This window comes from Danio rerio, chromosome 4 (assembly GCF_052040795.2).
Source record: "Danio rerio strain M-AB ecotype USA chromosome 4, GRCz13ab, whole genome shotgun sequence".
NCBI classification, from domain to species: Eukaryota; Metazoa; Chordata; class Actinopteri; order Cypriniformes; family Danionidae; genus Danio; species Danio rerio.
Genome location: NC_141024.2, coordinates 46,713,392 through 46,740,912, shown reverse-complemented (window position 1 = coordinate 46,740,912; position 27,521 = coordinate 46,713,392). Strand labels below are relative to the sequence as shown.

General features: G+C 47.4%; 19 non-coding genes across 19 annotated transcripts; all 19 read left to right on the top strand.

Moving 5' to 3' along the window:
• The first annotated feature begins 7,160 nt into the window (after positions 1-7,160).
• On the top strand, positions 7,161-7,231 carry trnag-gcc (transfer RNA glycine (anticodon GCC)). Its single transcript has one exon. It is a non-coding gene; the product is annotated as a tRNA-Gly (tRNA).
• A 1,184-nt stretch (positions 7,232-8,415) lies between these two features.
• On the top strand, positions 8,416-8,486 carry trnag-gcc (transfer RNA glycine (anticodon GCC)). Its single transcript has one exon. It is a non-coding gene; the product is annotated as a tRNA-Gly (tRNA).
• A 724-nt stretch (positions 8,487-9,210) lies between these two features.
• trnag-ccc (transfer RNA glycine (anticodon CCC)) lies at positions 9,211-9,281 on the top strand. The gene has a single exon. It is a non-coding gene; the product is annotated as a tRNA-Gly (tRNA).
• Positions 9,282-11,879: 2,598 nt separating this feature from the next.
• Positions 11,880-11,950, top strand: trnag-ccc (transfer RNA glycine (anticodon CCC)). The gene has a single exon. It is a non-coding gene; the product is annotated as a tRNA-Gly (tRNA).
• Positions 11,951-12,196: 246 nt separating this feature from the next.
• On the top strand, positions 12,197-12,267 carry trnag-gcc (transfer RNA glycine (anticodon GCC)). Its single transcript has one exon. It is a non-coding gene; the product is annotated as a tRNA-Gly (tRNA).
• Positions 12,268-12,832: 565 nt separating this feature from the next.
• trnag-ccc (transfer RNA glycine (anticodon CCC)) lies at positions 12,833-12,903 on the top strand. Its single transcript has one exon. It is a non-coding gene; the product is annotated as a tRNA-Gly (tRNA).
• A 247-nt stretch (positions 12,904-13,150) lies between these two features.
• trnag-gcc (transfer RNA glycine (anticodon GCC)) lies at positions 13,151-13,221 on the top strand. Its single transcript has one exon. It is a non-coding gene; the product is annotated as a tRNA-Gly (tRNA).
• A 247-nt stretch (positions 13,222-13,468) lies between these two features.
• On the top strand, positions 13,469-13,539 carry trnar-ccu (transfer RNA arginine (anticodon CCU)). Its single transcript has one exon. It is a non-coding gene; the product is annotated as a tRNA-Arg (tRNA).
• Positions 13,540-14,882: 1,343 nt separating this feature from the next.
• Positions 14,883-14,953, top strand: trnag-ccc (transfer RNA glycine (anticodon CCC)). The gene has a single exon. It is a non-coding gene; the product is annotated as a tRNA-Gly (tRNA).
• A 1,360-nt stretch (positions 14,954-16,313) lies between these two features.
• Positions 16,314-16,384, top strand: trnag-ccc (transfer RNA glycine (anticodon CCC)). Its single transcript has one exon. It is a non-coding gene; the product is annotated as a tRNA-Gly (tRNA).
• A 247-nt stretch (positions 16,385-16,631) lies between these two features.
• Positions 16,632-16,702, top strand: trnag-gcc (transfer RNA glycine (anticodon GCC)). The gene has a single exon. It is a non-coding gene; the product is annotated as a tRNA-Gly (tRNA).
• An 88-nt stretch (positions 16,703-16,790) lies between these two features.
• trnag-gcc (transfer RNA glycine (anticodon GCC)) lies at positions 16,791-16,861 on the top strand. Its single transcript has one exon. It is a non-coding gene; the product is annotated as a tRNA-Gly (tRNA).
• A 2,470-nt stretch (positions 16,862-19,331) lies between these two features.
• trnag-ccc (transfer RNA glycine (anticodon CCC)) lies at positions 19,332-19,402 on the top strand. Its single transcript has one exon. It is a non-coding gene; the product is annotated as a tRNA-Gly (tRNA).
• A 406-nt stretch (positions 19,403-19,808) lies between these two features.
• On the top strand, positions 19,809-19,879 carry trnag-gcc (transfer RNA glycine (anticodon GCC)). The gene has a single exon. It is a non-coding gene; the product is annotated as a tRNA-Gly (tRNA).
• Positions 19,880-21,245: 1,366 nt separating this feature from the next.
• On the top strand, positions 21,246-21,316 carry trnag-ccc (transfer RNA glycine (anticodon CCC)). Its single transcript has one exon. It is a non-coding gene; the product is annotated as a tRNA-Gly (tRNA).
• A 2,632-nt stretch (positions 21,317-23,948) lies between these two features.
• Positions 23,949-24,019, top strand: trnag-gcc (transfer RNA glycine (anticodon GCC)). The gene has a single exon. It is a non-coding gene; the product is annotated as a tRNA-Gly (tRNA).
• A 1,201-nt stretch (positions 24,020-25,220) lies between these two features.
• Positions 25,221-25,291, top strand: trnav-gac (transfer RNA valine (anticodon GAC)). Its single transcript has one exon. It is a non-coding gene; the product is annotated as a tRNA-Val (tRNA).
• Positions 25,292-26,320: 1,029 nt separating this feature from the next.
• Positions 26,321-26,391, top strand: trnag-ccc (transfer RNA glycine (anticodon CCC)). The gene has a single exon. It is a non-coding gene; the product is annotated as a tRNA-Gly (tRNA).
• A 560-nt stretch (positions 26,392-26,951) lies between these two features.
• trnag-ccc (transfer RNA glycine (anticodon CCC)) lies at positions 26,952-27,022 on the top strand. The gene has a single exon. It is a non-coding gene; the product is annotated as a tRNA-Gly (tRNA).
• The last annotated feature ends 499 nt before the right edge of the window (positions 27,023-27,521 follow it).

The window sequence follows — 27,521 nt, the reverse complement described above, 5'->3', positions numbered from 1 at the left end:
CCCACAGACTAAAACTTTAACTAAAGAAGAGTGGCTAGAGGAAATGAAAAGGACCAACCCAAAATAATGTGTTTGTTTGTGTATGTATATAGTGTAATAGTTCTTCAGTTTATTCAATTTCACTTGCTGTTAGTTTATATTTTTATTTAACATTTTCTTTAAATAGTGTATTTATTTTGTTGACATTTTATTTAACTTTTATATTATTTATGTGTGTGTGTGTGTGTGTGTATAGTGTTTACAGTTTATAACCATAATAATTCAATTTATTCTATTTCACTTGTTTTTTTGCACATTTTACTTTTTAATAATTTATTTTGTTAACATTTTATTTAACTTATTTATTATTTATATATGTGTGTGTATTTATATAGTTTATAACCATAATAGTTCTACAGTTTATTCTATTTCACTTGTTGTTGGTTTCTATTTTATTGCGCATTTTATTTAAATAGTGTATTTATTTTGTTAACATTTTATTTAATTTATTATTTATATATGTGTGTGTGTGTGTGTGTGTGTGTGTGTGTGTGTGTGTGTGTGTACAGAGTGTATAAAGTTTACAACCATAATAGATCTTCAATTTATACTATTTCACTTGTTGGTTTCTATTTTATTTCACATTTTATAAAAATAATTTATTTTGTTAACATGTTATTTAACTGTTTATTATTTATGTGTATGTCTATAGTTTATACACTTTATAACCATAATAGTTCTTCAATTACCTTGTTTGATTCTGTTTTATTGCACTTTTTATTTAAAGTTTATTTATTTTGTTGACATTTTATTTAACTTATTTATTATTTATATGTGTGTGTATGTATAAAGTGTATACAGGTTACAACCATAATAGTTAAATTTATTCTATTTCACTTATTGTTGGTTTCTAAATTTATTTGACATTTTATTTAATTTGTTAATTTTGTATTTATTCTGTTAATATTTAACATTTAATTTTTAAGAATTTTTATTCCATGTTCATTACTGTTTTGTTGACCATTGTTAAATAAATATTGCATTAATAAATGTCCTTGACTTTTAAGTCCACTTTGTGTCGGTTTCTGTTTGTATTTAACGTTTTATTAACATTGTTTATTTATATTGTTAATACTGTATTATCAATAACTAATTTATTATTTTTACATTTTCTACTCTATATTCATTACTGTTCTGTTGACAATTGTTAGATAAATAATGCATATATAAATAACTGACAACTTGACTTTTAATTCCATATACACTATGCACACTATATACACACACATATATATATATATATATATATATGTATATATGTGTGTGTGTGTGTGTGTGTGTGTACACTATATACTCTATGACATTTCTATAGATCATTTGTACATCAAAATACAGAACAATAATAACCATAAGCATAACAATGCTACAACAACTACTAAATAATGACACATTCAAGTTAGTATGCTTTATTTTTCATGAAAGAATGTCAAAAAACACAAGAATAAAGTGCTTAGGCATATTTTATTTACCTTGGAGCATTACACATTTAAACAGTTAGTTTATTGAGTAATAATTAACCAATAACAATAAAGCGTCTTTAGCTGGATTCGAACCCCGGTCTTGGTGAGCACCTGCAATAGAAATCAATGTATCTAAAATTGCGTTGTTTTAACACAGAACAGTATCACTATGCGTGATGTAAAGCAGGTGCAGGGAAGGCGTGGCCGGGAAGCTTAGAATTCGCCCTTTCCTTTCTTCGTTTTTCCCCCTCTTCTTCCCTTTTTCTCTTCCCCCCTTTCTTCCCTTCTTCGTTGGACAATTGTTCCCCAGCTTGAACGCAGCGCCTTAGACCGCTCGGCCACGCTACCCTGCCAAGCTGCTTTCCCTGAGCAGTTTTTGCACCAACTTGTTTCAAGTAGCACAACAGCGCTGGGAAATCAGTTGAATTTGGCCATGCATTGCTGGAGCTCCTCCACAAAGAAAGAGAGCTGCTTAATACCAGCTTAGGAAGCACTCCCACCTTCCTGTCAACCACAGTTCTGTCTCTATTTGAGCACACCTCAAGGCATTTGAAGTCTACTCCATACGGCAGCCAGCTGCAATACATTTAAGCACCTGATTACAAGGTAACTGTTAATGTTTTAGTGTGTTGTATTTCAAATTTGAATACTTAAATTCAAAACCTTTTATTTATAGGAGAAAAAATGTCTGAAAAATCTCATAAAGCCATGTCAGACGCTGACTGGATTTCACGTCTGAAAAAGTTTGCAAGCACAGGAGTTTGGCCATCAAATGAGGGCAACAGGCCAGCTCCTCGACAAAGAAAGTGGCATGAGATTTATCAAAGGGTGTGTATTTCGTTTACATGATATAACGTTTGTTGAAATTTGCTTAACAGAGTTACGTTAACTTGTTAGGCTTCAGTACATTCAGTACAGTATCTGTGTAAAATATGTCATACTTGTTTTTAAATATTAAAGTGTTTTAAATTTCATGTATTTTGAGATTTACGCTGAATAATTTAGTAAGTTTGACCGTTTATGAGAGATCTGAAAAGGTGGGGGAAGGGATTATGAGTGTACAGTACACAGCATGTGGTTTTAAGGCCTGAAATGTTCCTGTCCAGTTCCTCTTATTCTTCTTTTCGTTTTTAGAGATACAAACTGTACAATTACATAATAAATAAATATTGCACACTCTAAAAACAGTGATAAATTAATTTACAGAGCTATTGTGTGCTTCATTAAGGGAGTCATTGAGTTAAAATTCTTGTTTAGTTATAAAAGTTGTTTGTATTGTGTAAAATTATTTATTATATTTTTCATGATTTTTTCAGATTGAGAAATGTCCATTGCAATCTCGTGGGCAGAGGACTTTGCTTGGAGGTGTGCTGAAATGCACATGTGGTTTTCACACTCAAAAGGTACATTTTTGAATCAATATGTGTTTATTTTTATTTACTAGAATGGCTGTCCTTTTTATGATTATATGTATTTTTGTGATTATTTTTAGCAGAGTACTGCTTCTGCTGCTCCTGCACAAATGGTGCAACAACCTGCCCCTACTGTACCTGCTCAGGAGGTGATGGAGACGAGACAACTTGAGGCCCAGCCCCAGCCCCTGTCTACTCCATCAGTGGCATCAAAGATTTCACCGCAATTGTCAATGGTACATTTTTTTAAAAATCAAAAGAAATGACAATTTCAGTGTTTCAAGTGTTCAAGATGTTCAAAGTTCAGTTCAAAGTTCAAACATAGGAGAGAAAAGAACAAAAAGCAATAAAAAAGTTGAGGTGTTGCTAGAGACCTGCTTAAAATAAATTGAGTAAATTAGTTTAAATTAGGTGGTAGTTTCTAATTGCTTGAAACGTAATGTAATATACACTAATGTTCAAAAAAATTATTATTGTTAAAATATAAAAGCTTAATATTAATCATATATAACAAGAATTCTATTGTGTTTGATTTGCTCATAAATAAAATCGATTTTATTTGATTTGAATTGTTTGAATAAATTATTCTTTATTTATTTAATTTGCCTATATTATTATTTCATGTTATTTCAGTTTTTACTAAATATTAGATCAAATAAATGTAGCCTTGATAAACATAATTAAAACATTAAAAAAATACATTGAGCAGATCGCAAACCTTTGAACAGTAGTGTACATTTTGCCATTGTGAACACAGTGTTTTTAATTAAATGCTTTTTGTCTTGCCCTTTTTGATTACTGTTTTTTTGACCATTGTTAAATAAATATTGCATTACTAAATGTCCTTGACTTTTAAGTCCACTTTGTGTTGGTTTCTGTTTGTATTTAACATTTTATTAACATTGTTTATTTATATTGTTAATACTGTATTATTAATAACTAATTTATTATTTTTACATTTTCTACTCTATATTCATTACTGTTCTGTTGACAATTGTTAGATAAATAATGCATATAAAAAAAACTGACTATTTGACTTTTAATTCCATATACACTATGCACACTATATACACACACACACACACACATATATATATATATATATATATATATATATATATATATATATATATATATATATATATATATATATATATATATATATATATATATATATATATATACATATATATGTATATGTATATATGTGTGTGTGTTCACTATATACTTTATGACATTTCTATAGATCATTTGTACATTAAAATACAAAACAATAATAACCATAAGCATAATGCTACAACAACTACTAAATAATGACACATTCAAGTTGGTATGCTTAATTTTTCATGAAAGAATGTCAAAAAACACAAAAATAAAGTGCTTAGGCATATTTTATTTACCTTGGAGCATTACACATTCAAACAGTTAGTTTATTGAGTAATAATAAACCAATAACAATAAAGCGTCTTTAGCTGGATTCGAACCCCGGTCTTGGTGAGCACCTGCAATAGAAATCAATGTATCTAAAATTGCGTTGTTTTAACACAGAACAGTATCACTATGCGTGATGTAAAGCAGGTGCAGGGAAGGCGTGTCCGGGAAGCTTAGAATTCACCCTTTCTTTTCTTCGTTTTTTCCCCCTCTTCTTCCCTTTTTCTCTTTCTTTCTTCTCACCTTTCCTCCCTTCTTGCCCTTCTTTGTTGGACGATTGTTCCCCAGCTTGAACACAGCGCTTTAGACCGCTCAGCCATCCTGACATGCTTGACTGGTCTGAGCTGTCTCCTAGAAGCCAGACCTGCACCATGACATGGAAGCTGGTGTTTCACAGTTTGCCCAGGTCCAGCAGTCTGCCTTCTTGACGCAGTAGGCAGCGCATCAGTCTCATAATCTGAAGGTCGTGAGATCGAGCCTCACATGGGGCAGCATGCTAACTATTGGCACATGGAAGCGCTTAGATGACTGGGTGGCATTTTTTATCCCCTTCCGTGTGGATCATGCTTCCCCAGGGCGAAAAAAGCTACAGCTCCTCTGGAGGCCTGGCAGCGTGAAGTTCCAAGAACATTTCCTGAGTCTGAAGCAATGATGGTAAGATGCCTCCATTCCTATCACGTTGTCGCTTGACGTTCGGCGTGGATCTATCAAATGTCATGAATTAACGTTTTGCGAGGATTTGACGAAAAGTCCTGCGAATCCCATTGCCTTAAAAATCAATGGCATCCCAGAACATTCCACTACATGGCATTCCAAGACAGTTCTTTTAATCCCCTTTCGGTTCACTTGCATTAAAGCTTTCGTCCATTGTTTTTTTTTTTCATATGCATCTTCGAGTTTTTGTGGACAATACCTTGATCGGAAACGCCTTAAAACCTACAGTCTAAAGTGCCCATTAAGTCTGCCAGGGACACTGCTACGGTGCATGAACTTTGGCTCAAAGAGATTGATGCTGTGCTTTGTCAGTGTTACTGTATCACTCGGACATGGCGCCAAAGAGTTAAAGAACTGAGCCTGAACAAGTAGCCAAAAATCCGGTTTGTCAGATGTGGTATTTGAACCCACGCCTCCAGGAGAGACTGTGTCCTGAACGCAGCGCTTTAGTCCACTCAGCCAACCTGACAGGCTTGACAGGTCTGAGCTGTCTCCTAGGAGTCACAAAGCACAAAGGCAAAGAACAACATGGGTCAGCATTGGTGGTTCAGTGGTGGAATTCTCGCCTGCCACGCTGGAGACCCGGGTCCGATTCCCGGCCAATGCAATTCCTGTTTTGTGTTGCTACTCTTTCAGGTCTGGGTAACAGCCTTGCAGCAATCACACCCAACTAGGACAGCAGTATGTGCATATCAGCATTGGTGGTTCACTGGTAGAATTCTCACCTGCCACGCGGGAGACCCGGGTCCGATTCCTGGCAAATGCAAATCCTCTTTTGTGTTGCTACTCTTCCAGCTCTGTGTAACAGCCTTGCAGCAATCACACCCCACTAGGACAGTAGTATGTGCATATCAGCATTGGTGGTTCAGTGGTAGCATTCTCGCCTCCCACGCGGGAGACCCGGGTCCGATTCCCAGCCAATGCAATTTTCTGTTTTGTGTTGCTACTCCTCCAGCTCTGGGTAACAGCCTTGCAGCAATCACACCCCACTAGGACAGGTCTGTTAGCATATCAGCAATGGTGGTTCAGTGGTAGAATTCTCGCCTGCCACGCGGGAGACCCGGGTCCGATTCCCGGCAAATGCAATTCGTCCTTTGTGTTGCTACTCTTCCAGCTCTGGGTAACAGCCTTGCAGCAGTCACACCCCACTAGGAGAGTTGTATAAGCATATCAGCATTGGTGGTTCAGTGGTACAATTCTCGCCTCCCACGCAGGAGACCCAGGTCCGATTCCCGCCCAATGCAAATCCTGTTTTATGTTGCTATTCTTTCAGCTCTGGGTAACAGCCTTGCAGTAATCACAACCCACTAGGACAGCAGAATGAGCATATCAGCATTGGTGGTTCAGTCGTAAAAATCCCAGTTGTGACACGGGAGGTCCGTTTTCCGGCCAATTCAATTCCTGTTTTTTGTTGCTACTCTTCCAGCTCTGGGTAACAGCCTTGCAGCAATCACACCCCACTAGGACAGATGTATGAGCATATCAGGTTTGGTGGTTCAGTGGTAGCATTCTCGCCTGCCACGCGGGAGACCCGGCTCTGATTCCTGGCCAATGCAAATCCTGTTTTGTGTTGCTACTCTTCCAGCTCTGAGTAACAGCCTTGCAGCAGTCACACCCCACTAGGGCAGCAATTTAAGCATATCAGCATTGGTGGTTCATTGGTAGAATTCTTGCCTGCCACGCGGGAGACCCGGGTCCGATTCCCGGCCAATGCAATTCCTGTTTTGTGTTGCTACTCTTCCAGCTCTGGGTAACAGCCTTGCAGCAATCACACCCCACTAGGACAGCAGTATGAGCATATCAGCAGTGGTGGTTCACTGGTAGAATTCTCGCCTGGTCCGGTTCCTGGCCAATGCAAACCCTGTTTTGTGTTGTTACTCTTCCAGCTCTGGGTAACAGCCTTGCAGCAATCACACCCCACTAGGACAGTTGTATAAGCATATCGGCATTGGTGGTTTAGTGGTAGAATTCTCGCCTGCCACGGGGTAGACCTGGGTCCGATTCCTGGCCAATGCAATTGCTGTTTTGTGTGCCTCCTGTTACAACTCTAGTTGACGGCCTTTTAGCACTCACATAACACAAAGGCAAAGAACAACATGTCTCAGCATTGGTGGTTCAGTGGTAGAATTCTCGCCTGCCATGCGGGAGACCCGGGTCCGATTCCCGGCCAATGCAGTTCCTGTTTTGTGTTGCTACTCTTCCAGCTCTGGGTAACAGCCGTGCAGCAATCACAACCCACTAGGACAGCAGTCTGAGCATATCAGCAGTGGTGGTTCAGTGGTAGAATTCTCGCCTCCCACTGCGCAGACCCGGGTCCGTTTCCCGGCAAATTCAATTCCTGTTTTGTGTTGCTAATCTTCTAGCTCTGGGTAACAACCTTGCAGCAATCACACCCCACTAGGACAGTTCTATCAGCATAGCAGCATTGGTGGTTGAGTGGTAGAATACTCGCCTGCCATGTGGGAGACCTGGGTCAGATTCCTGGCCAATGCAAATCCTGTTTTGTGTTGCTACTCTTCCAGCTCTGGGTAACAGCCCTGCAGCAATCACACCCCACTAGGACAGATGTATGAGCATATCAGCTTTGGTGGTTCAGTGGTAGCGTTCTCTACTGCCACGCGGGAGACCCGGGTCCGATTCCCGGCTAATGCAAATCCTGTTTTGTGTTGCTACTCTTCCAGCTCTGGGTAACAGCCTTGCAGCAATCACACCCCACTAGGACAGATGTATGAGCATATCAGGTTTGGTGGTTCAGTGGTAGCATTCTCGCCTGCCACGCGGGAGACCCGGCTCTTATTCCCGGCCAATGCAAATCCTGTTTTGTGTTGCTACTCTTCCAGCTCTGAGTAACAGCCTTGCAGCAGTCACACCCCACTAGGGCAGCAATTTAAGCATATCAGCATTGGTGGTTCAGTGGTAGAATTCTCGCCTGCCACGCGGGAGACCCGGGTCCGATTCCCTGCCAATGCAATTCCTGTTTTGTGTTGCTACTCTTCCAGCTCTGGGTAACAGCCTTGCAGCAATCACACCCCACTAGGACAGCAGTATGAGCATATCAGCAGTGGTGGTTCACTGGTAGAATTCTCGCCTGGTCCGGTTCCTGGCCAATGCAAACCCTGTTTTGTGTTGTTACTCTTCCAGCTCTGGGTAACAGCCTTGCAGCAATCACACCCCACTAGGACAGTTGTATAAGCATATCGGCATTGGTGGTTTAGTGGTAGAATTCTCGCCTGCCACGGGGGAGACCTGGGTCCGATTCCTGGCCAATGCAATTGCTGTTTTGTGTGCCTCCTGTTACAACTCTAGTTGACGGCCTTTTAGCACTCACATAACACAAAGGCAAAGAACAACATGTCTCAGCATTGGTGGTTCAGTGGTAGAATTCTCGCCTGCCATGCGGGAGACCCGGGTCCGATTCCCGGCCAATGCAGTTCCTGTTTTGTGTTGCTACTCTTCCAGCTCTGGGTAACAGCCGTGCAGCAATCACAACCCACTAGGACAGCAGTCTGAGCATATCAGCAGTGGTGGTTCAGTGGTAGAATTCTCGCCTCCCACTGCGCAGACCCGGGTCCGTTTCCCGGCAAATGCAATTCCTGTTTTGTGTTGCTAATCTTCTAGCTCTGGGTAACAACCTTGCAGCAATCACACCCCACTAGGACAGTTCTATCAGCATAGCAGCATTGGTGGTTGAGTGATAGAATACTTGCCTGCCATGTGGGAGACCTGGGTCAGATTCCTGGCCAATGCAAATCCTGTTTTGTGTTGCTACTCTTCCAGCTCTGGGTAACAGCCCTGCAGCAATCACACCCCACTAGGACAGATGTATGAGCATATCAGCTTTGGTGGTTCAGTGGTAGCGTTCTCTACTGCCACGCGGGAGACCCGGGTCCGATTCCCGGCTAATGCAAATCCTGTTTTGTGTTGCTACTCTTCCAGCTCTGGGTAACAGCCTTGCAGCAGTCACACCCCACTAGGGCAGCAATTTAAGCATATCAGCATCGGTGGTTCAGTGGTAGAATTCTCGCCTGCCACGCGGGAGATCTGGGTCCAATTCCCGGCCAACGCCGTTCCCTTTTTGTGTTGCTTCTCTTCCAGCTCTGGGTAACAGCCTTGCAGCAATCACACCCTACTAGGAGAGCAGAATGAGCATATCAGCGTTGGTGGTTCAGTGGTAGAATTCTCGCCTCCCACACGGGAGACCTGGGTCCGATTCCCGGCCGATGCAATTCCTGGTTTGTGTAGCTAATCTTCCATCTCCGGGTAACAGTCTTGCAGCAATCACACCCCACTAGGACAGATGTTTGAGCATATCAGCATTGGTGGTTCAGTGGTAGACTTCTTGCCTGCCACGCGGAAGACCTGGTTTCGATTCCCGGCCAATGCAATTTCTTTTTTGTGTTGCTACTCTTCCAGCTCTGGGTAACAGCCTTGCAGCAATCACAACCCACTAGGACAGCAGCATGAGCATATCAGCAATAATGGTTCAGTGGTAGAATTCTCGCCTCCCACGCGGAAGACCCAGGTCCGATTCCTGGCCAATGCAAACCCTGTTTTGTGTTGTTACTCTTTCAGCTCTGGGTAACAGCCTTGCAGCAATCACACCCCACTAGGACAGCAGCATGAGCATATCAGCATTGGTGGTTCACTGGTAGACTTCTTGCCTGCCACGCGGTGGACCTGGATCCGATTCCCGGCCAATGCAATTTCTTTTTTGTGTTGCTACTCTTCCAGCTCTGGGTAACAGCCTTGCAGCAATCACAACCCACTAGGACAGCAGCATGAGCATATCAGCATTAATGGTTCAGTGGTAGAATTCTCGCCTCCCACGTGGGAGACCTGGGTCTGATTCCTGGCCAATGCAATTCCGGTTTTGTGTTGCTAATCTTCCAGCTCTGGGTATCAGCCTTGCAGCAATCACACCCCACTAGGACAGCAGTATGAGCATATCAGCATTGGTGGTTCACTGGTAGAATTCTCGCCTGGTCCAGTTCCTGGCCAATGCAAACCCTGTTTTGTGTTGTTACTCTTCCAGCTCTGGGTAACAGCCTTGCAGCTATCACACCCCACTGGGACAGATGTATAAGCATATCAGCATTGGTGGTTCAGTGGTAGAATTCTCGCCTGCCACGCGGGAGACCTGGGTCCGATTCTCGGCCAATGCAATTTCTTTTTTGTGTTGCTACTCTTCCAGCTCTGGGTAACAGCCTTGCAGCAATCACAACCCACTAGGACAGCAGCATGAGCATATCAGCATTAATGGTTCAGCGGTAGAATTCTCGCTTTCCACGCGGGAGACCTGGGTCCGATTCCTGGCCAATGCAATTCTTGTTTTGTGTTGCTAATCTTCCAGCTCTGGGTAACAGCCTTGCAGCAATCACACCCCACTAGGACAGCAGTATGAGCATATCAGCATTGGTGGTTCACTGGTAGAATTCTCGCCTGGTCCGGTTCCTGGCCAATGCAAACCCTGTTTTGTGTTGTTACTCTTCCAGCTCTGGGTAACAGCCTTGCAGCAATCACACCCCACTGGGACTGTTGTATAAGCATATCAGCATTGGTGGTTCAGTGGTACAATTCTCGCCTGCCATGCGGGAGACCCGGGTCCGATTACTGGCCAATGCAGTTCCTGTTTTGTGTTGCTACTCTTCCAGCTCTGGGTAACAGCCGTGCAGCATACACAACCCACTAGGACAGCAGACTGAGCATATCAGCAGTGGTGGTTCAGTGGTAGAATTCTCGCCTCCCACTGGGGAGAACCGGGTCTGATTCCCGGCAAATGCAATTCCTGTTTTGTGTTGCTAATCTTCTAGCTCTGGGTAACAGCTTTGCAGCAATCACACCCCACTAGGACAGTTCTATCAGCATAGCAGCATTGGTGGTTGAGTGGTAGAATTCTCGCCTGCCACGTGGGAGACCCGGGTCAGATTCCCGGCAAATGCAATTCCTGTTTTGTGTTGCTAATCTTCTAGCTCTGGGTAACAACCTTGCAGCAATCACACCCCACTAGGACAGTTCTATCAGCAAAGCAGCATTGATGGCTCAGCGGTAGAATTCTCGCCTGCTACGTGGGAGACCAGGGTCCGATTCCTGGCCTATGCAAATCCTGTTTTGTGTTGCTACTCTTCCTGCTCTGGGTAACAGCCTAGCAGCAGTCACACCCCACTAGGGCAGCAATTTAAACATATCAGCATAGGTGGTTTAGTGGTAGAATTCTCGCCTGCCATGCGGGAGACCTGGGTCCGATTCCCAGCCAATGCAATTCCTGTTTTGTGTAGTTAATCTTCCAGTTCCGGTTAACAGCCTTGCAGCAATCACACCCCACTAGGACAGATATTTCAGCATATCAGCATTGGTGGTTCAGTGGTAGACTTCTTGCCTACCACGCGGTAGACCTGGGTCAGATTCCCGGCCAATGCGATTTCTTTTTTGTGTTGCTACTCTTCCAGCTCTGGGTAACAGCCTTGCAGCAATCACAACCCACTAGGACAGCAGCATTAGCATATCAGCATTAATGGTTCAGTGGTAGAATTCTTGCCTCCCACGCGGAAGACCCGGGTCCGATTCCTGGCCAATGCAAACCCTGTTTTGTGTTGTTACTCTTTCAGCTCTGGGTAACAGCCTTGCAGCAATCACACCCCACTAGGACAGCAGGATGAGCATATCAGCATTGGTGGATCAGTGGTAGAATTCTCACCTCCTACGCAGGAGTCCCGGATTCGATTACCGGCCAATGCAATTCGTCTTTTGTGTTGCTACTCTTCCAGCTCTGGGTAACAGCCTTGCAGCAATCACACCCCACTAGGACAGCAGTGTGAGCATATTAGCATTGGTGGTTCAGTGGTAGAATTCTCGCCTCCCACGCAGGAGACCCAGGTCCGATTCCCGGCCAATGCAAATCCTCTTTTATGTTGCTACTCTCCAGCTCTTTGTAACAGCCTTGAAGCAATCACACCCCACTAGGACAGCAGTATGAGCATATCAGCATTGGTGGTTCAGTGGTTGAATTCTCGCCTGCCACGCAGGAGACCCAGGTCCGATTCACAGCCAATGCAATTCCTGTTTTGTGTTGCTTCTCTTCCAGCTCTGGGTAACAGCCTTGCAGCAATCACACCCCACTAGGACAGTTGTATAAGCATATCAGCATTGGTGGTTCAGTGGTAGAATTCTCGCCTGCCACGCGGGAGACCCGGGTCCGATTCCCGGCCAATGCAAATCCTGTTTTGTGTTGCTACTCTTTCAGCTCTGGGTAACAGCCTTGCAGCAATCACACCCCACTAGGATATTTGTATAAGCATACCAGCATTAGTGGTTCAGTGGTAGAAATCTCGCCTCCCACGTGGGAGTCCTCTGTCCGATTCCTGGCGAATGCAATTTCTGTTTTGTGTTGCAACTCTTTCGGTTCTGGGTAACAGCCTAGCAGCAATCACACCCCACAAGGACAGCAGGATGAGCATATCAGCATTGGTGTTTCAGTGGTAGAATTCTCGCCTCCTACGCAGGAGACCCGGATTCGATTACCGGCCAATGCAATTCGTCTTTTGTGTTGCTACTCTTCCAGCTCTGGGTAACAGCCTTGCAGCGATCACACCCCACTAGGACAGCTTTGTGAGCATATCAGCATTGGTGGTTCAGTGGTAGAATTCTCGCCTCCAGCGCAGGAAACGCAGGTGCGATTCCCTTCCAGCGCAGTTCGCTTTTTGTGTTGCTTCTCTTCCAGCTCTGGGTAACAGCCTTGCAGCAATCACACCCCACTAGGAGAGCAATACGAGCATATCAGCATAGGTGGTTTAGTGGTAGAATTCTCGCCTCCCACGCGGGAGACCTGGGTCCGATTCCCGGCCAATGCAATTCCTGTTTTGTGTTGCTACTCTTTCAGCTCTGGGTAACAGCCTTGCAGCAATCACACCCCACTAGGACAGCAGTATGAGCATATCAGCATTGGTGGTTTTGTGGTAGATTTCTCACCTCCCACACAGGAGACCTGGGTCCGATTCTCGGCCAACGCAGTTCCCTTTTTGTGTTGCTTCTCTTCCAGCTCTGGGTAACAGCCTTGCAGCAATCACACCCCACTAGGGCAGCAATTTAAGCATATCAGCATTGGTGGTTCAGTGGTAGAATTCTCGCCTGCCACGCGGGAGACCCGGGTCCGATTCCCGGCCAATGCAAATCCAGTTTTGTGTTGCTACTCTTTCAGCTCTGGGTAACAGCCTTGCAGCAATCACACCCCACTAGGACAGCTCTATAAGCATATCAGCATTGGTGGTTCAGTGGTAGAATTCTCGCCTCCCACGCGGGAGTCCTCTGTCCGATTCCTGGCCAAAGCAATTTCTGTTTTGTGTTGCAACTCTTCCAGTTCTGGGTAACAGCCTTGCAGCAATCACACCCCACAAGGACAGCAGTTTGAGCATATCAGCATTGGTGGTTTAGTGGTAGAATTCTCGCCTCCTACGCAGGAGACCCGGATTCGATTACCGGCCAATGCAATTCGTCTTTTGTGTTGCTACTCTTCCAGCTCTGGGTAACAGCCTTGCAGCGATCACACCCCACTAGGACAGCTTTGTGAGCATATCAGCATTGGTGGTTCAGTGGTAGAATTCTCGCCTCCAGCGCAGGAAACGCAGGTACGATTCCCTTCCAACGCAGTTCCCTTTTTGTGTTGCTTCTCTTCCAGCTCTGGGTAACAGCCTTGCAGCAGTCACAACCCACTAGGAAAGCAGCATGAGCATATCAGCATTAATGGTTCAGTGGTAGAATTCTAGCTTTCCACGCGGGAGACCTGGGTCCGATTCCTGGCCAATGCAATTCCTGTTTTGTGTTGCTAATCTTCCAGCTCTGGGTAACAGCCTTGCAGCAATCACACCCCACTAGGACAGCAGTATGAGCATATCAGCATTGGTGGGTCACTGGTGGAATTCTCGCCTGGTCCGGTTCCTGGCCAATGCAAACCCTGTTTTGTGTTGTTACTCTTCCAGCTCTGGGTAACAGCCTTGCAGCAATCACACCCCACTGGGACTGTTGTATAAGCATATCAGCATTGGTGGTTCAGTGGTAGAATTCTCGCCTGCCATGCGGGAGACCTGAGTCCGATTACCGGCCAATGCAGTTCCTGTTTTGTGTTGCTACTCTTCCAGCTCTGGGTAACAGCTCTGCAGCAATCACAACCCACTAGGACAGCAGACTGAGCATATCAGCAGTGGTGGTTCAGTGGTAGAATTCTTGCCTCCCACTGGGGAGAACCGGGTCCGATTCCCGGCAAATGCAATTCCTGTTTTGTGTTGCTAATCTTCTAGCTCTGGGTAACAACCTTGCAGCAATCACACCCCACTAGGACAGTTCTATCAGCATAGCAGCATTGGTGGTTGAGTGGTAGAATTCTCGCCTACCACGTGGGAGACCTGGGTCCGATTCCCGGCATATGCAATTCATGTTTTGTGTTGCTAATCTTCTAGCTCTGGGTAACAACCTTGCAGCAATCACACCCCACTAGGACAGTTTTATCAGCAAAGCAGCATTGGTGGTTGAGCGGTAGAATTCTCGCCTGCTACGTGGGAGACCTGGGTCCGATTCCTGGCCAATGCAAATCCTGTTTTGTGTTGCTACTCTTCCAGCTCTGGGTAACAGCCTAGCAGCAGTCACACCCCACTAGGGCAGCAATTTAAACATATCAGCATCGGTGGTTTAGTGGTAGAATTCTCGCCTGGCATGCGGGAGATCTGGGTCCGATTCCCGGCCAACGCAGTTCCCTTTTTGTGTTGCTTCTCTTCCAGCTCTGGGTAACAGCCTTGCAGCAATCACACCCTACTAGGAGAGCAGTATGAGCATATCAGCGTTGGTGGTTCAGTGGTAGAATTCTCGTCTCCCACACGGGAGACCTGGGTCGGATTCCCGGCCAATGCAATTCCTGTTTTGTGTAGTTAATCTTCCAGCTCCGGTTAACAGCCTTGCAGCAATCACACCCCAATAGGACAGATGTTTCAGCATATCAGCATTGGTGGTTCAGTGGTAGACTTCTTGCCTACCACGCGGTAGACCTGGGTCAGATTCCCGGCCAATGCAATTTCTTTTTTGTGTTGCTACTCTTCCAGCTCTGGGTAACAGCCTTGCAGCAATCACAACCCACTAGGACAGCAGCATGAGCATATCAGCATTAATGGTTCGGTGGTAGACTTCTTACCTCCCACGCGGAAGACCCGGGTCCGATTCCTGGCCAATGCAAACCCTGTTTTGTGTTGTTACTCTTTTAGCTCTGGGTAACAGCCTTGCAGCAATCACACCCCACTAGGACTGCAGTATGAGCATATCAGCATTGGTGGTTCACTGGTAGAATTCTCGCCTGCCAGCTGGGAGACCCTGGTCTGGTTCCTGGCCAATGCAAATCCTGTTTTGTGTAGCAACTCTTCCAGCTCTTTGTAACAGCCTTGCAGCAATCACACCCCACTAGGACAGATGTTTGAGCATATCAGCATTGGTGGTTCAGTGGTAGACTTCTTGCCTGCTACGCGGTAGACCTGGGTCTGATTCCCGGCCAATGCATTTTCTTTTTTGTGTTGCTACTCTTCCAGCTCTGGGTAACAGCCTTGCAGCAATCACACCCCACTAGGACAGATGTATGAGCAAATCAGCTTTGGTGGTTCAGTGGTAGCATCCTCGCCTGCCATACGGGAGACCCGGGTTCGATTCCCGGCCAATGCAATTTGTCTTTTGTGTTGCTACTCTTCCAGCTCTGGGTAACAGCCTTGCAGCAATCACACCCAACTAGGACAGCAGACTGAGCATATCAGCATTGGTGGTTTTGTGGTAGAATTCTCGCCCCCCACACAGGAGACCTGGGTCCGATTCTCGGCCAACGCAGATCCCTTTTTGTGTTGCTTCTCTTCCAGCTCTGGGTAACAGCCTTGCAGCAGTCACACCCCACCAGGGCAGCAATTTAAGCATATCAGCATTGGTGGTTCAGTGGTAGAATTCTCGCCTGCCACGCAGGAGACCCAGGTCCGATTCACAGCCAATGCAAATCCTGTTTTGTGTTGCTTCTCTTCCAGCTCTGGGTAACAGCCTTGCAGCAATCACACCCCACTAGGAGAGATTTGTGAGCATATCAGCATTGGTGGTTCAGTGGTAGAATTCTCGCCTCCAGCGCAGGAAATGCAGGTACGATTCCCTTCCAACGCAGTTCCCTTTTTGTGTTGCTTCTCTTCCAGCTCTGGGTAACAGCCTTGCAGCAATCACACCCCACTAGGAGAGCAATACGAGCATATCAGCATTGGTGGTTCAGTGGTAGAATTCTCGCCTCCCACGCGGGAGACCCGGGTCAGATTCCCGGCCAATGCAATTCCTGTTTTGTGTTGCTACTCTTTCAGCTCTGGGTAACAGCCTTGCAGCAATCACACCCCACTAGGACAGCAGTATGAGCATATCAGCATTGGTGGCTTTGTGGTAGATTTCTCGCCTCCCACAAAGAAGACCTGGGTCCGATTCTCGGCCAACGCAGTTCCCTTTTTGTGTTGCTTCTCTTCCAGCTCTGGGTAACAGCCTTGCAGCAGTCACACCCCACTGGGACAGATCTGTCAGCATAGCAGCATTGGTGGTTCAGTGGTAGAATTCTCGCCTGCCACGCGGGAGACCCGGGTCCGATTCCCGGCCAATGCAAATCCTGTTTTGTGTTGCTACTCTTCCAGCTCTAAGTAACAGCCTTGCAGCAGTCACACCCCACTAGGGCAGCAATTTAAGCATATCAGCATTGGTGGTTCAGTGGTAGAATTCTCGCCTGCCATGCGGGAGACCCGGGTCCGATTCCCGGCCAATGCAATTCCTGTTTTGTGTTGCTACTCCTCTAGCTCTGGGTAACAGCCGTGCAGCAATCACAACCCACTAGGACAGCAGACTGAGCATATCAGCAGTGGTGGTTCAGTGGTAGAATTCTCGCCTCCTACTGGGGAGACCCGGGTCCGATTCCCAGCAAATGCAATTCCGCTTTTGTGTTGCTAATCTTCTAGCTCTGGGTAACAACCTTGCAGCAATCACACCCCACTAGGACAGATCTATCAGCATAGCAGCATTGGTGGTTGAGTGGTAGAATTTTCGCCTGCCACGTGGGAGACCCGGATCCGATTCCTGGCCAATGCAAATCCTGTTTTGTGTTGCTACTCTTCCAGCTCTGGGTAACAGCCTTGCAGCAATCACACCCCACTAGGACAGATGTATGAGCATATCAGCTTTGGTGGTTCAGTGGTAGCATTCTCTACTGCCACGCGGGAGACCCGGGTCCGATTCCCGGCCAATGCAAATCCTGTTTTTTGTTGCTACTCTTCCAGCTCTGGGTAACAGCCTTGCAGCAATTACACCCAACTAGGACAGCAGACTGAGCATATCAGCATTGGTGGTTCAGTGGTAGAATTCTCGCCTCCCACGTGGGAGTCCTCTGTCCGATTCCTGGCCTATGCAATTTCGATTTTGTGTTGCAACTCTTCCAGTTCTGGGTAACAGCCTTGCAGCAATCACACCCCACAAGGACAGCAGGATGAGCATATCAGCATTGGTGGATCAGAGGTAGAATTCTCGCCTCCTACGCAGGAGTCCCGGATTCGATTACCGGCCAATGCAATTCGTCTTTTGTGTTGCTACTCTTCCAGCTCTGGGTAACAGCCTTGCAGCAATCACACCCCACTAGGACAGATGTATGAGCATATCAGCTTTGGTGGTTCAGTGGTAGCATTCTCTACTGCCACGCGGGAGACCCGGGTCCGATTCCCGGCCAATGCAAATCCTGTTTTTTGTTGCTACTCTTCCAGCTCTGGGTAACAGCCTTGCAGCAATTACACCCAACTAGGACAGCAGACTGAGCATATCAGCATTGGTGGTTCAGTGGTAGAATTCTCACCTCCCACGTGGGAGTCCTCTGTCCGATTCCTGGCCTATGCAATTTCGATTTTGTGTTGCAACTCTTCCAGTTCTGGGTAACAGCCTTGCAGCAATCACACCCCACAAGGACAGCAGGATGAGCATATCAGCATTGGTGGATCAGAGGTAGAATTCTCGCCTCCTACGCAGGAGTCCCGGATTCGATTACCGGCCAATGCAATTCGTCTTTTGTGTTGCTACTCTTCCAGCTCTGGGTAACAGCCTTGCAGCAATCACACCCCACTAGGACAGCAGTGTGAGCATATCAGCATTGGTGGTTCAGTGGTAGAATTCTCGCCTCCCACGCAGGAGACCCAGGTCCGATTCTCGGCCAATGCAATTCCTCTTTTATGTTGCTACTCTCCAGCTCTGGGTAACAGCCTTGCAGCATCACACCCCACTAGGACAGCAGTATGAGCATATCAGCATTGGTGGTTTTGTGGTAGAATCTCGCCTCCCACACAGGAGACCTGGGTCCGATTCTCGGCCAACGCAGTTCCCTTTTTGTGTTGCTTCTCTTCCAGCTCTGGGTAACAGCCTTGCAGCAGTCACACCCCACCAGGGCAGCAATTTAAGCATATCAGCATTGGTGGTTCAGTGGTAGAATTCTCGCCTGCCACGCAGGAGACCCAGGTCCGATTCACAGCCAATGCAAATCCTGTTTTGTGTTGCTTCTCTTCCAGCTCTGGGTAACAGCCTTGCAGCAATCACACCCCACTAGGACAGTTGTATAAGCATATCAGCATTGTTGGTTCAGTGGTAGAATTCTCGCCTGCCACGCGGGAGACCTGGGTCCGATTCCCGGCCAATGCAAATCCTGTTTTGTGTTGCTACTCTTTCAGCTCTGGGTAACAGCCTTGCAGCAATCACACCCCACTAGGACATTTGTATAAGCATAGCAGCATAAGTGGTTCAGTGGTAGAAATCTCGCCTCCCACGCGGGAGTCCTCTGTCCGATTCCTGGCGAATGCAATTTCTGTTTTGTGTTGCAACTCTTTCAGTTCTGGGTAACAGCCTTGCAGCAATCACACCCCACAAGGACAGCAGGAAGAGCATATCAGCATTGGTGGTTCAGTGGTAGAATTCTCGCCTCCTACGCAGGAGACCCGGATTCGATTACCAGCCAATGCAATTTGTCTTTTGTGTTGCTACTCTTCCAGCTCTGGGTAACAGCCTTGCAGCGATCACACCCCACTAGGACAGCAGTGTGAGCATATCAGCATTGGTGGTTCAGGGGTAGATTTCTCGCCTCCAGCGCAGGAAACGCAGGTACGATTCCCTTCCAACGCAGTACCCTTTTTGTGTTGCTTCTCTTCCAGCTCTGGGTAACAGCCTTGCAGCAATCACACCCCACTAGGAGAGCAATATGAGCATATCAGCACTGGTGGTTCAGTGGTAGAATTCTCGCCTCCCACGCGGGAGACCCGGGTCCGATTCCCGGCCAATGCAATTCCTGTTTTGTGTTGCTACTCTTTCAGCTCTGGGTAACAGCCTTGCAGCAATCACACCCCACTAGGACAGCAGTATGAGCATATCAGCATTGGTGGTTTTGTGGTAGATTTCTCGCCTCCCAAACAGGAGTTCTGTGTCCGATTCTCAGCCAACGCAGTTCCCTTTTTGTGTTGCTTCTCTTCCAGCTCTGGGTAACAGCCTTGCAGCAGTCACACCCCACTAGGGCAGCAATTTAGGCTTATCAGCATTGGTGGTTCAGTGGTAGAATTCTCTCCTGCCACGCGGGAGACCCGGGTCCGATTCCCGGCCAATGCATATCCTGTTTTGTGTTGCTACTCTTCCAGCTCTGAGTAACAGCCTTGCAGCAGTCACACCCCACTAGGGCAGCAATTTAAGCATATCAGCATTGGTGGTTCAGTGGTAGAATTCTCGCCTGCCACGCGGGAGACCCGGGTCCGATTCCCGGCCAATGCAATTCCTGTTTTGTGTTGCTACTCTTCAACAGCCTTGCAGCAATCACACCCCACTAGGACAGATGTATGAGCATATCAGCTTTGGTTGTTCAGTGGTAGCATTCTCTACTGCCACGCGGGAGACCCGGGTCCGATTCCCGGCCAATGCAATTTCGATTTTGTGTTGCAACTCTTCCAGTACTGGGTAACAGCCTTGCAGCAATCACACCCCACAAGGACAGCAGGATGAGCATATCAGCATTGGTGGATCAGTGGTAGAATTCTCGCCTCCTACGCAGGAGTCCCGGATTCGATTACCAGCCAATGCAATTCGTCTTTTGTGTTGCTACTCTTCCAGCTCTGGGTAACAGCCTTGCAGCAATCACACCCCACTAGGACAGCAGTGTGAACATATCAGCATTGGTGGTTCAGTGGTAGAATTCTCACCCCCCACGCAGGAGACCCAGGTCTGATTCCCGGCCAATGCAAATCCTCTTTTATGTTGCTACTCTCCAGCTCTGGGTAACAGCCTTGCAGCAATCACACGCCACTAGGACAGCGGTATGAGCATATCAGCATTGGTGGTTTTGTGGTAGAATTCTCGCCTCCCACACAGGAGACCTGTGTCCGATTCTCGGCCAACGCAGTTCCCTTTTTGTGTTGCTTCTCTTCCAGCTCTGGGTAACAGCCTTGCAGCAGTCACACCCCACCAGCGCAGCAAATTAAGCATGTCAGCATTGGTGGTTCAGTGGTAGAATTCTTGCCTGCCACATATGATGATTGCTGCACGTGGGAGGCCCGGCTCCGATTCCCGGCCAATGCGATTCCTGTTTTGTGTTGCTACTCTTTCAGCTCTGGGTAACAGCCTTGCAGCAATCACACCCCACAAGGACAGCAGGATGAGCATATCAGCATTGGTGGTTTTGTGGTAGATTTCTCGCCTCCCACACAGGAGACCTGGGTCCGATTCTCGGCCAACGCAGTTCCCTTTTTGTGTTGCTTCTCTTCCAGCTCTGGGTAATAGCCTTGCAGCAGTCACACCCCACTAGGGCAGCAATTTAAGCATGTCAGCATTAGTGGTTCAGTGGTAGAATTCTCGCCTGCCACGCGGGAGACCCGGGTCCGATTCCCGGTCAATGCAATTTGTCTTTTGTGTTGCTACTCTTTCAGCTCTGGGTAACAGCCTTGCAGCAATCACACCCCACAAGGACAGCAGGATGAGCATATCACCATTGGTGGTTTAGTGGTAAAATTCTCGCCTCCCACACAGGAGACCTGGGTCTGACTCCCAGCCAACGCAATTCCCTTTTTGTGTTGCTTCTCTTCCAGCTCTGTGTAACAGCCTTGCAGCAATCACACCCCACTAGGAGAGCAGTATGAGCATATCAGCATTGGTGGTTCAGTGGTAGAATTCTCGCCTCCCACGCGGGAGACCCGGATTCGATTACCGGCCAATGCATTTCCTGTTTTGTGTTGCTACTCTTCCAGCTCTGGGTAACAGCCTTGCAGCAATCACACCGCACTAGGACAGTTGTATAAGCATATAAGCATTGGTAGTTCAGTGGTAGAATTCTCGCCTGCCACGCGGGAAACCAGGGTCCGATCCCTGGCCAATGCAAATCCTGTTTTGTGTTGCTACTCTTCCAGCTCTGGGTAACAGCCTTGCAGCAATCACACCGCACTAGGACAGTTGTATAAGCATATAAGCATTGGTGGTTCAGTGGTAGAATTCTTGCCTGCCACGTGGCAAACCCGGCTCTGATTCCCGGCCGATGCAAATCCTGTTTTGTGTTGCTACTCTTCCAGCTCTGAGTAACAGCCTTGCAGCAGTCAAACCCCACTTGGGCAGCATTTCAAGCATATCAGCATTGGTGGTTCAGTAGTAGAATTCTCACCTGCCACGCGGGAGACCCTTGTCCGATTCCCGGCCAATGCAAATCCTGTTTTGTGTTGCTACTCTTTCAGCTCTGGGTAACAGCATTGCAGCAATCACACCCCACTAGGACATTTGTATAAGCATAACAGCATTAGTGGTTCAGTGGTAGAAATCTCGCCTCCCATGCGGGAGTCTTCTGTCCGATTCCTGGTAAATGCAATTTCTGTTTTGTGTTGCAACTCTTTCAGTTCTGGGTAACAGCCTTGCAGCAATCACACCCCACAAGGACAGCAGTATAAGCATATCAGCATTGGTGTTTCAGTGGTAGAATTCTCGCCTCCTACGCAGGAAACCCGGATTCGATTACCGGCCAATGCAATTCGACTTTTGTGTTGCTACTCTTCCAGCTCTGGGTAACAGCCTTGCAGCGATCACACCCCACTAGGACATTAGTGTGAGCATATCAGCATTGGTGGTTCAGTGGTAGAATTCTCGCCTCCCATGCAGGAAACCCAGGTACGATTCCCTTCCAACGCAGTTCCCTTTTTGTGTTGCTTCTCTTCCAGCTTTGGGTAACAGCCTTGCAGCAATCACACCCCACTAGGAGAGTAGTATGAGCATATCAGCATTGGTGGTTTAGTGGTAGAATTATCGACTCCCACACAGGAGACCTGGGTCCGATTCCCGGCCAGCGCAGTTCCCTTTTTGTGTTGCTTCTCTTCCAGCTCTGTGTAACAGCCTTGCAGCAATCACACCCCACTAGGAGAGCAGTATGAGCATATCAGCATTGGTGGTTCAGTGGTAGAATTCTCGCCTCCCACGTGGGAGACCCGGGTCCGAATGCCAGCCAATGCAATTCCTGTTTTGTGTTGCTACTCATCCAGCTCTGGGTAACAGCCTTGCAGCAATCACACCCCACTAGGACAGTTGTATGAGCATATCAGCTTTGAAGGTTCAGTGGTAGCATTCTCGCCTGCCACACGAGAGACCCGGCTCCGATTCCCGGCCAATGCAAATCCTGTTTTGTGTTGCTACTCTTCCAGCTCTGAGTAACAGCCTTGCAGCAGTCACACCCCACTAGGGCAGCAATTTAAGCATGTCAGCATTGGTGGTTCAGTAGTAGAATTCTCACCTGCCACGCGGGAGACCCTTGTCCGATTCCCGGCCAATGCAAATCCTGTTTTGTGTTGCTACTCTTTCAGCTCTGGGTAACAGCATTGCAGCAATCACACCCCACTAGGACATTTGTATAAGCATAACAGCATTAGTGGTTCAGTGGTAGAAATCTCGCCTCCCATGCGGGAGTCTTCTGTCCGATTCCTGGTAAATGCAATTTCTGTTTTGTGTTGCAACTCTTTCAGTTCTGGGTAACAGCCTTGCAGCAATCACACCCCACAAGGACAGCAGTATAAGCATATCAGCATTGGTGTTTCAGTGGTAGAATTCTCGCCTCCTACGCAGGAAACCCGGATTCGATTACCGGCCAATGCAATTCGACTTTTGTGTTGCTACTCTTCCAGCTCTGGGTAACAGCCTTGCAGCGATCACACCCCACTAGGACATTAGTGTGAGCATATCAGCATTGGTGGTTCAGTGGTAGAATTCTCGCCTCCCATGCAGGAAACCCAGGTACGATTCCCTTCCAACGCAGTTCCCTTTTTGTGTTGCTTCTCTTCCAGCTTTGGGTAACAGCCTTGCAGCAATCACACCCCACTAGGAGAGTAGTATGAGCATATCAGCATTGGTGGTTTAGTGGTAGAATTATCGACTCCCACACAGGAGACCTGGGTCCGATTCCCGGCCAGCGCAGTTCCCTTTTTGTGTTGCTTCTCTTCCAGCTCTGTGTAACAGCCTTGCAGCAATCACACCCCACTAGGAGAGCAGTATGAGCATATCAGCATTGGTGGTTCAGTGGTAGAATTCTCGCCTCCCACGTGGGAGACCCGGGTCCGAATGCCAGCCAATGCAATTCCTGTTTTGTGTTGCTACTCATCCAGCTCTGGGTAACAGCCTTGCAGCAATCACACCCCACTAGGACAGTTGTATGAGCATATCAGCTTTGAAGGTTCAGTGGTAGCATTCTCGCCTGCCACACGAGAGACCCGGCTCCGATTCCCGGCCAATGCAAATCCTGTTTTGTGTTGCTACTCTTCCAGCTCTGAGTAACAGCCTTGCAGCAGTCACACCCCACTAGGGCAGCAATTTAAGCATGTCAGCATTGGTGGTTCAGTGGTAGAATTCTCGCCTGCCACGCGGGAGACCCGGGTCCGATTCCCGGCCAATGCAATACCTGTTTTGTGTTGCTACTCTTCCAGCTCTGGGTAACAGCTGTGCAGCAATCACAACCCACTAGGACAGCAGACTGAGCATATCAGCAGTGGTGGTTCAGTGGTAGAATTCTCGCCTCCCACTGGGGAGACCCGGGTCCGATTCCCGGCAAATGCAATTCCTGTTTTGTGTTGCTAATCTTCTAGCTCTGGGTAACAACCTTGCAGCAATCACACCCCACTAGGACAAATCTATCAGCATAGCAGCATTGGTGGTTGAGTGGTAGAATTTTCGCCTGCCACGTGGGAGACCCAGATCCGATTCCTGGCCAATGCAAATCCTGTTTTGTGTTACTACTCTTCCAGCTCTGGGTAACAGCCTTGCAGCAATCACACCCCACTAAGACAGATGTATGAGCATATCAGCTTTTGTGGTTCAGTGGTTGCATTCTCTACTGCCACGCGGGAGACCCGGGTCCGATTCCCGGCCAATGCAAATCCTGTTTTTTGTTGCTACTCTTCCTGCTCTGGGTAACAGCCTTGCAGCAGTCACACCCCACTAGGGCAGCAATTTAAGCATTTTAGCATCGGTGGTTCAGTGGTAGAATTCTCGCCTGCCACACGGGAGACCTGGGTCTGATTCCCGGCCAACGCAGTTCCCTTTTTGTGTTGCTTCTCTTCCAGCTCTGGGTAACAGCCTTGCAGCAATCACACCCTACTAGGAGAGCAGTATGAGCATATCAGCATTGGTGGTTCAGTGGTAGAATTCTCGCCTTCCACACGGGAGACCTGGGTCCGATTCCCGGCCAATGCAATTCCTGTTTTGTATAGTTAATCTTCCAGCTCCGGGTAACAGCCTTGCAGCAATCACACACTACTAGGACAGATGTTTGAGCATATCAGCATTGGTGGTTCAGTGGTAGACTTCTTGCCTACCACGCGGTAGACCTGGGTCCGATTCCCGGCCAATGCAATTTCTTTTTTGTGTTGCTACTCTTCCAGCTCTGGGTAACAGCCTTGCAGCAATCACAACCCACTAGGACAGCAGCATGAGCATATCAGCATTAATGGTTCAGTGGTAGAATTCTCGCCTGCCACGCGGGAGGCCCGTGTCCAATTCCCGGCCAATGCAAGTCCTGTTTTATGTTGCTACTCTTTCAGCTCTGGGTAACAGCCTTGCAGCAATCACACCCCACTAGGACAGATGCATAAGCATATCAGCATTGGTGGTTCAGTGGTAGAATTCTCGCCTGACACGCGGGAGACCTGGGTCAGATTCCTGGCCAATGCAAATCCTGTTTTGTGTTGCTACTCTTCCAGCTCTGGGTAACAGCCTTGCAGCAATCACACCCCACTAGGAGAGCAGTATGAGCATATCAGCATTGGTGGTTCAGTGGTAGATTTCTCGCCTCCCACGCGGGAGACCCAGGTCCGATTCCCGGCCGATGCAATTCCTGTTTTGTGTTGCTACTCTTTCAGCTCTGGGTAACAGCCTTGCAGCAATCACACCCCACTAGGACAATTGTATAAGCATATCAGCATTGGTGGTTCAGTGGTAGAATTCTCGCCTCTCACGCGGGAGTCCTGTGTCCGATTCCTGGCCAATGCAATTTGTGTTGCAACTCTTCCAGTTCTGGGTAACAGCCTTGCAGCAATCACACCCCACTAGGACAGCAGGATCAGCATATCACCATTGGTGGTTCAGTGGTAGAATTCTTCCCTGCCACGTGGGAGACCCGGGTCCGATTCCTGGCCAATGCAAATCCTGTTTGTGTTGCTAATCTTCCAGCTCTGGGTAACAGCCTTGCAGTAATCACAACACACTAGAACAGCAGTATGAGTGTATCAGTGTTGGTGGTTTGGTGGTAAAATTCCTGTTTGTGACGTGGGAGATCCGTGTCCGTTTTCCGGCCAATGCAATTCCTGTTTTGTGTTGCTACTCTTCCCGCACTGGGTAATAGCCTAGCAGCAATTACTCCCCTCTAGGACAGCTGTATGAGCATATCAGCATTGGTGGTTTAGTGGTAGAATTCTCGCTTGCCACGCGGGACATCTGGAGTGGAATCCTGACTAATACAGAAGTGGTTTTGTGTGGCTCCTGTTCCAGCTCTGGTTGATGTCCTTTTAGCACTCACTCAAAGGCAAGGAACAAGGTAGGTCAGCATTGGTGGTTCACTGGTAAAATTCTTGCCTGCCTTACGGGAGATCCGTGTCCGTTTTCCGGCCAATGCAATTCCTGTTTTGTGTTGCTACTCTTCCGCCTCTGGGTAACAGCCTTGCAGCAGTCACACCCCACTAGGACAGTAGTATGAGCATATCAGCATTGGTGGTTCACAGGTAGAATTCTAGCCTCCCATGCTGGAGACCCGGGTCCGATTCCCGGCCAATGCAATTTCTGTTTTGTGTTGCTACTCTCTCAGCTCTGGGTAACAGCCTTGCAGCAATCACACCCCACTAGGACAGCAGTATGAGCATATCAGCATTGGTGGTTCACTTGTAGAATTCTAGCCTGCCATGCGGGACATCTGGAGTTGAATCCTGCCTAATAGAGAAGTGGTTTTGTGTGGCTCCTGTTCCAGCTCTGGTTGATGTCCTTTTAGCACTCACACAAAGGCAAGGAACAAGGTAGGTCAGCATTGGTGGTTCACTGGTAAAATTCTTGCCTGCCTCACGGGAGATCCGTGTCCGTTTTCCGGCCAATGCAATTCCTGTTTTGTGTTGCTACTCTTCCGGCTCTGGGTAACAGCCTTGCAGCAGTCACACCCCACTAGGACAGTAGTATGAGCATATCAGCATTGGTGGTTCACAGGTAGAATTCTAGCCTCCCATGCTGGAGACCCAGGTCCGATTCCCGGCCAATGCAATTCCTGTTTTGTGTTGCTACTCTTCCGGCTCTGGGTAACAGCCTTGCAGCAGTCACACCCCACTAGGACAGTAGTATGAGCATATCAGCATTGGTGGTTCACAGGTAGAATTCTAGCCTCCCATGCTGGAGACCCGGGTCCGATTCCCGGCCAATGCAATTTCTGTTTTGTGTTGCTACTCTTCAAGCTCTGTGTAACAGCCTAGCAGCAATCACACCCCACTAGGACAGCAGTATTAGTAGTCAGCATTGGTGGTTCAGTGGTAGAATTCTCACTTGCCACGCGGGAGGCCTGGCGTCGATTCACGGCTATAACAATTGCTGTTTTGTGTGGCTCCTGTTCCACCTCTGGTTGATGGCCTTTTAGCTCTCACACAACACAAAGGCATGAAACAATATTGATCCGGATTGGTGATTCAGTGGTAGAATTCTCACCTGTCACGTGGGAGACCCAGGTTTGATTCTCGGCTAATGCAATTACTGTTTTGTGATTCTACTCCTCCAGCTCTGGGTAACAGCCTTGTAGCAGTCACAACCCACTAGGGCAGCAATATGAGTATATCCATATTGGTGGTTCAGTGGTAGAATTCTCGCCTACCATGCGGGACACATGAGTTTAATTCCTGTCTAGTGCAGTTGCTGTTTTGTGTGGCTCCTT